We start from the raw sequence: 7,131 nt of genomic DNA on the forward strand, positions 1-7,131 counted from the left end.
GGAAAGCTATATACATTCCTTGATCAAATTTAAATACCCTTAAGCAACCTCCATTAACCTTGAACACCCCAAGCTGTTCCCTCAGGCTCTACAACTTACTCAACGCTCAAACCAAATATGGTCTAAGAATGAGCCCATCCACAAAAAAATATGAGTCACTATTGTTTCAATGAGTGCAAAAAAATGTGGACAAAATAATTTCTCTAAATATATTTATGGCATCAGTACCAAACTGTTTATCTCTGTGATATACACTGAATAAGCTATAGTAAACACTATAAGATCATATGATTTTACCTATGCACAATAAATATAATATTCAGAAAGTGACATAACATTTAGATTTATTGTTTGTTGCTCCTGTATCAGTTAAAAGCAATTGATAATTGTTTTTATCAACTAGTGACCTAAAACTTAGGGGTCTTTTCATTAATTTTTCTCATAAACATATTGCAGCTTTGTAATATTTTCTAATTGTGTATATGTGAGCACATGTATGATGCGTATATGTTTGTGTGTATATATACACATATTTAAGGGGGGGTAGGGAGGAAGAGGGAGAGAGGGAGAGATTAGTCTATCCCAAAAGATCCAGACTCAGCTGGGTTTGATTATTTAAATGTAGATTGTACCCATTTAAAATTAAATTCAAGTAATTTTAAGGTGGACTGGGGAAATACAAAGCAGAATAATAGAAATAAGGCAAAAAAAATATATAGGGGGCCTCCCCTAGTAGTTAGCTATTTTAGACTGTGAAATGATATCCCAGGAGAAGCCGAGAAGCCTCCATCACTTGAATCATTTAAAATTGGACTAGACTAAGCTCGGGAGAATATACCATTGGGAGTAATCATGCTTTGACAGAGAAAGACTGAGAGATCTTTTTCAATTCTAATTGCCATGATCCTGTGTAATTCAATTTGAAATGGCCTTGCTATTCTAATTCACAAAGATCCTATTTTTACTAACTCTTTCTTTTTCATAATCCTGGTTCTGATATCACTACTCCCTTAAAAGGAAAAAGAGACCCTCAAACTTGATTCCCAAGTATTCATTGAATTACACTCTTTATTTCCTTTTTTTTTTTTTTCCCCCCTCCAGACAGGCTGTTTTGCAGACTCAGGCACTGCACTCAGGGCTGGGCAGACAGTGATTATCATCACCCCCTGCTTTCATCCATTAAAGCTGGGCGTTAGCAGGTAAGGGTAAGGGCTGACAGAGAGGTTTTCAAAACTGGTCAGCATAAATGCTTCCAGGAGGCCAATTCAGGATAATCTATTGAAATATGGATCAGAAATATTGCCAGCCAAGGCTGAATATCTCTATCTGTGGCATTTAAGCCAAAGCAATAGAATGCTTTCATGGGGGAAAAATAACAAAAGCCATAATTACATGGGGAGAATTGTCTGTTCACATCGTTTGGGGGTTAATTTTGTCAAATGGTTGCCATTCTGTCTGGGTCCAGCATCTGTCTCAGCCACTTTATTTGTTTTGAGATGCTTCAGGGGTAAGGTCCCTGGAGACTTGAGTCCAGGAGGCCTCTGGTTTCCAGGAGCCAATTTGTGACAAGATCAAAGAGGTCTATAGTCCCAGGAGCCTGAGTTACACTTTGGAATTTACAGGTATACCTCGTTTTACACACACTTCCATGTTTGAAATGTATTAGAAAGTACATTTTAGTGAAATGAATATTTTATTAACTCACTCATACTTTCAATTGGTAGTGGCCTCTGATTATTTAATTAATGGCCAAAATTAAAGTGGAGCCATGCAGTGAATCTTTATAAGCCAAGAATGCTTTTGGGATAGAGCTATCAGTGTTTTATGGCATTTCATTCCCATGTAAGTTTTATTCAACAATTTAAGAAATAGAGACCTAAAACCAAAATCAAAAAACCAAAACCAAAATGAAAACAAACCCAAAGCTCTGAAAATTTGAAGTAAAAATTCCAAACATTCCCAAGACAGTAATTATAATTTCTTAAAATTCAAACACTTATACGTAGGGAATATTTGAATTATAGAGTGATAAAAATTTCCCACTGTACCTTACTAACACCAATTCTTTATTCTGAAATATTTCAAACATACAGAAAGATATAAGTAGTACTATAATAAATATTCATTACTCATTACTCAGATTTTCCTTATTGTTAAAAAAATACACAGATACATACAGTTGAAGAATGTTTAACTCCCCTCCCTGTTGTTATTTCCCTTCTCCTCTCTCCAAAATAACTCCTATCCTGAAGTAGGAATACACCCTGCCCATCTATTATCTATAATTTTACTACGTGTATATGAATCCAAAATTGACATGTAGTATTTTAAGTTCTATCCATATTGATGCATGTAGATCTAGGTTTAGATAAACTTAACAGGTATGGGAGTTCCATCATTATTTACTTATCCATCCCTCTAATATGTATGTATGTGGCTTCCAATCCTCCACTACTATAGATTCCACAGCACGCCCTCTTACGTACAACTCTTCAAGGTTCTTTGAAGTTGATAACAAAATTGGAGTTTCTGGGTCTAAAACACATGCATCTTCAGCTTTTCTAGATGCTACCAGATTGCTCTCCAAATTTATAACCTTATCAACAATAACAGTCAAATTAATCGGTCTTTTCCTTTATGCTTTTGACTTTCTGAGCTTGGTTTCAGAACTCCTTCCCTCTACAAATGATAAAAAAAGGTATTTATTGTGTTCACATTTATGTCTTTAATTCACTTAGAATTTTTTTTGAAGTATGAGAGGTAGTTTTATGGTTTTCCATATGGATGGTGAAGCTACTTACAATGCTTGCTGGTTTTTAAGGTCACCTCTGCATGCACTGAAGTCTGATGTAAGATTAGGTGTTTCCATTCTTTGATAGTCTGGCTTCTTTTCCATTCACTGAGATGTTGCTCTTCCCCTAACACCACATTTTTTAAAAATGTATTTATTTATTTTGGAAGAGAGAGAACGTGCACATGAGGGGGGGGTGCAGGGTGGGGCAGAGAGGAAGAGAAAGAGGATCCCAAGCAGGCTCCAACCTACCAGCACAGACCCTGACGAGGGGCTTAAACCCTGAGATCATGACCTGAGTCGAAATCAAGAGTTTTGAAACCAAGAGCTCATCTGACTGAGCCACCCAGGCACCCCTAACACCACATTATTTTAGTTGATATAGTGCTACATTAATCATGATAGCTGATGGAGCAAATCTTTGTTTCTTTCTTCTTCTTCAAATTTGTCTTGGCTATCTTTGGACTTTTGTGCACTTATATGAATTTCATAATCAGTTCTTAGAAAATCTTTAAAATGATAAAGTGGTAATTAAAATGTGTAATATAATCTATTCTTATATCAAATCATTAAATCTAATTTATTGCTCATTAGTCAATATTAATGATATCCTGCCATGTCCTGACACTTAACTTCTTTGAAAAATAAGCTTATTATGTTCCCTTTCTTCTACAAATAACTACTATCTCTTGATTTCAGTAATTTTCATGCCATTTCCATTCTCCCAACTCATGGGCCTCTTAATATCCATTCCTGCACCAACTTAACAGATTCAGTCCTTCCTGGTGTCTTGTTGTGAGACTGGCTTTGTAAATGTACCTCTTTGTCTATCTTAGTCCTCCTCTGCCTGTTTCCCATTCTGATACATACTACAAAGAGCTTGAGGAGCAGCTGTTTTCCTGGTTTAATCGTGTCACTTTTATGCCCAAGAACTTCAACTCTTATTTGCCATAGGTCTTGAGTGACCCTCAGAGACCGCACATCCAATTTCACCGATGAACACTGAAATCCCAGAGAGGGTTTGGTCTGCCCAGAGTCACAGAGTTAATCAGGAGAGGAATTAAGACTTTAAGGTAAAACTTAGTCTAGAACACAGGTCTTCTGACTCCTGAACTGATTCTCTCTACATTTTGCTCTCCTCTACTGAACCTTCAGATATTATTTCCTAAATGGTGTCAACACTGCATTGATTTTATTTCATATAAATCCCCCAAAGGAACTTCCCTTTCTTAGTCTTACCTCAAATTGTGACCTGTTCCTTCCTACTGCTTTGGAAATACAAACTTTTACCTTGAAATCAAATCTCTTTACTTTCCACAGAGCTATATCTCGCCTTCTTGGAAACATGCACCTTTTTCAGGGTACATAACTTTGTTATCCTTATTTGTTGTCCTAACAATGATGATAAAACCACCACTTATTACATACTTACCATGGATCTACCTCCTAAAAGACATGACATCACCTTGCTTTGCTCCACAGATACAGGATTTGAAAGCCACAGAGGTGAAGTAACATGCCCAGGCTTCCACAACGTGGAGTAGAACCCTAGTCTTTAGCAGTCCAGAGTCTGTGAGTTTACGACTTTGTTCTGTGCCTCCTAACACTAAGAATTCGACACTTTTTGGCTTACTCTAGCTTACTCTTGAGTTCAGTTGCATTTACCCTTAGCTGCGTTGGGTATATTCTTAATGTTTGTGATAAATGTAAGTTCTTACCTTCCAACTAGACTCTACATCCTCTGAATACAGGATTATTAAGATTTTCTTTAGATTGCCCTCTTCCTTCAGAGCATCTGGTATGAAGCTCTGCTCTGGGCCTCCCTGTGACTAGTGAGCGTCCCTCTCACAATCATCCAAGAGACTTCCATGTTGAAAAATCTCCCATTATGGCAGAGACTAAAACTGGAACCAATAATTTTTATGACAGGGTGAATAGAATGCCACTGATAAAACATATTTACTATATATTTTAGCACAATGACTTGTTTGCTGTTACATGGATAAAGTCCATGAAAAAGCTCTCTGATTCCTCATTACTTATAGTTTCCCTACCAATATTATATGCTGTTAATTGGAAACAAATTTAGCCTATCGTATAAAATGCATTATAAACAATTCTGAGTGGATTTTACTTTAAAAGTGACTTTGTGAGAAGAAAACACAAAAGCACATGAAATTACCGAGATGAAGAAGATGTTTAAATGTAATTCAGTTTGAGGCCCACTGTTCACAATGCTCAAATAGTATTTTCCGCGAGCTGGAATTAGAGCGCTCTGTGGCCAGGCTTGGACAAGGAAGAAAACTTTTTCCTCTCTCTACTTCATCTTGAACAATCACCTTGTGGCAGTGAATCAGCGGGGCTCAGATAAATTTTCAAAAGTCCTAATTAAGGGGGGTGTGGTCCGTGGCAGGACTTGGAGAACTCTGCAAAACAAGAGGCTGAGGATGGCATTAGTGATAAAGCAGAGTCTCTGCGGATCCTGCCCCTCCACGGGAAAAGCTACCACCTGGTAGATGCTGTCTGTCACCATAGGTAAAGGAGACCCTAACAAGCTGCTGGACAGGATGTCCTCAGATGCCTTTTTCATACAGATCTACCGGGAAGAGCACAGGAAGAAACATCCAGACTCTTCTATCAATCTCACCAAATTCTCCAAGAAATGTTCAGAGAGATGGAAGACCATGTCTGCAAAGGAAAAGTCGAAATTTGAAGGTATGGTAAAAAGTGACAAAGCTCGCTCACAGATGAAAAATTGTGTTTCTCCCAAAGGTGACAAGAAAGGAAAGAAAGAAAATCCCAATGCTCCTAAAAGGTCTCCGTCTGCTTTCTTATTGTTTTGTTCTGAACATCATCCAAAGATCAAAAGTGAACACTGTGTTTTATCCTTTGGGGATACTGCAAAAAAAATGGGGTGTAATGTGGTCTGAACAGTCAGCCAAAGAAGGTAAGGACTATATGACCTGAAAGCAGCTAAAGCTAAAGGAGAAATATGAAAAGGAAATTGCTGCATTTTGTGCCAAGGGCAAAAGTGAAACAGGAAAGAGGGGCCTTGGCAGACCAACAGGTTCAAAGAAAAATGAACCAGAGGATGAGGAGGAAGAGAAGGAAGAAGATGAAGAGGATGAGGAAGAAGATGAAGAATAAATGACTATCCTGTAATGATATGTGTGGAGTGTGTGCTCAGGGAACTGTTTTGCTAAGAATGTGAATTCCAGTGTGGCTCAATATTAGCTTCGGTATAAAAACCATACAGATTTTATTAATTTCTTGACTTGTGTGTTGTAGCACAGCAAACTTGTAGGAATTAATATCAATAGTAAATTTGGGGTTTTTTTTAGGATGTTGCATTTTGTGGTTTTAATTTTTTTTTTTTTTTTTTTTTTAATTTGAGGCAGGGGGTGGGGGCAGTGGGCACAGAGACAGAATCTTAAGCAGGCTCCATACTCAGCACAGAGCCCAACATAGGGCTTGATCCCACAAGCCTAGGATCGTGACCTGAGCCCAAATCAAGAGTCAGACATTCAACTAACCACCCAGGTGCCCCTACATTTAAAAAAAAAAATTTGTAATAAAATTATATATATTATATTTTTAAAGGCCTAATTAAAAGATACTTACAGAATTGTAATGTTGTTGGGCTTTTTATTATAAAATTTATTAAATGGGCTTCTAAAAATTAATAGACTTTATTTTTTACAGAAGTTTAAGGTTTATAGGGGCAACGAGTAGAAAGTTCCCCTATAACCGCCTCCACTCACACCCCTGTCCCAGATTCCCCAATCATTAACATCTTGCATTAGTGTAATACATATGTTATTGATGAGTCAGTATTGACACATTATTGTTAGAGTCTATAGCTTACATTAGCGTTCATTCTCTGTATTGTACCTTCCATGGGTTTTGGCAAAATGACATGTGTCCATCATCACAGTATCACCGAAACAGATTTTAAGCTAACAAAATATAAAAAGAAGACTAGAAGACACCATTTTGAAATATTTAACTGGTGAAACAAGTTAAGTAAACTGAAATTCAACCAAAAAGTTAGTGAACTTATTCTTTATAGGTCCTATCAGACAGAAAAGCAATAGAGTAAAAATTAAGCAGTCTTTTCTTTGAAAATTGTAGTTATTTTGACAAACAGTGCCGTCAAAACAGCAAATGTGAACGCCACATACTCTAGCTCATTCTCTTTCGTGTACTGTTCTCAAGGTTTGGTGTGAATACTTCATAGTTAAAGTATGTCTTCCCTCGAGGATCGCATAGCCATTTAATTTCTGCTCTGGCATTTGGCCTACTGTGTTTGTAAGGTTCTATTGAGAAATGGAATTGATGAT

At 37.1% G+C, this 7,131-nt stretch overlaps 1 pseudogene; it reads left to right on the top strand.

Annotated features, from left to right (window-relative positions):
* Nucleotides 1-5,307: 5,307 nt before the first annotated feature.
* On the top strand, nucleotides 5,308-5,938 carry LOC131516527 (high mobility group protein B2-like; annotated as a pseudogene).
* Nucleotides 5,939-7,131: the final 1,193 nt, after the last annotated feature.

Source organism: Neofelis nebulosa, chromosome 1 (genome assembly GCF_028018385.1).
Source record: "Neofelis nebulosa isolate mNeoNeb1 chromosome 1, mNeoNeb1.pri, whole genome shotgun sequence".
Classification (NCBI taxonomy): domain Eukaryota; kingdom Metazoa; phylum Chordata; class Mammalia; order Carnivora; family Felidae; genus Neofelis; species Neofelis nebulosa.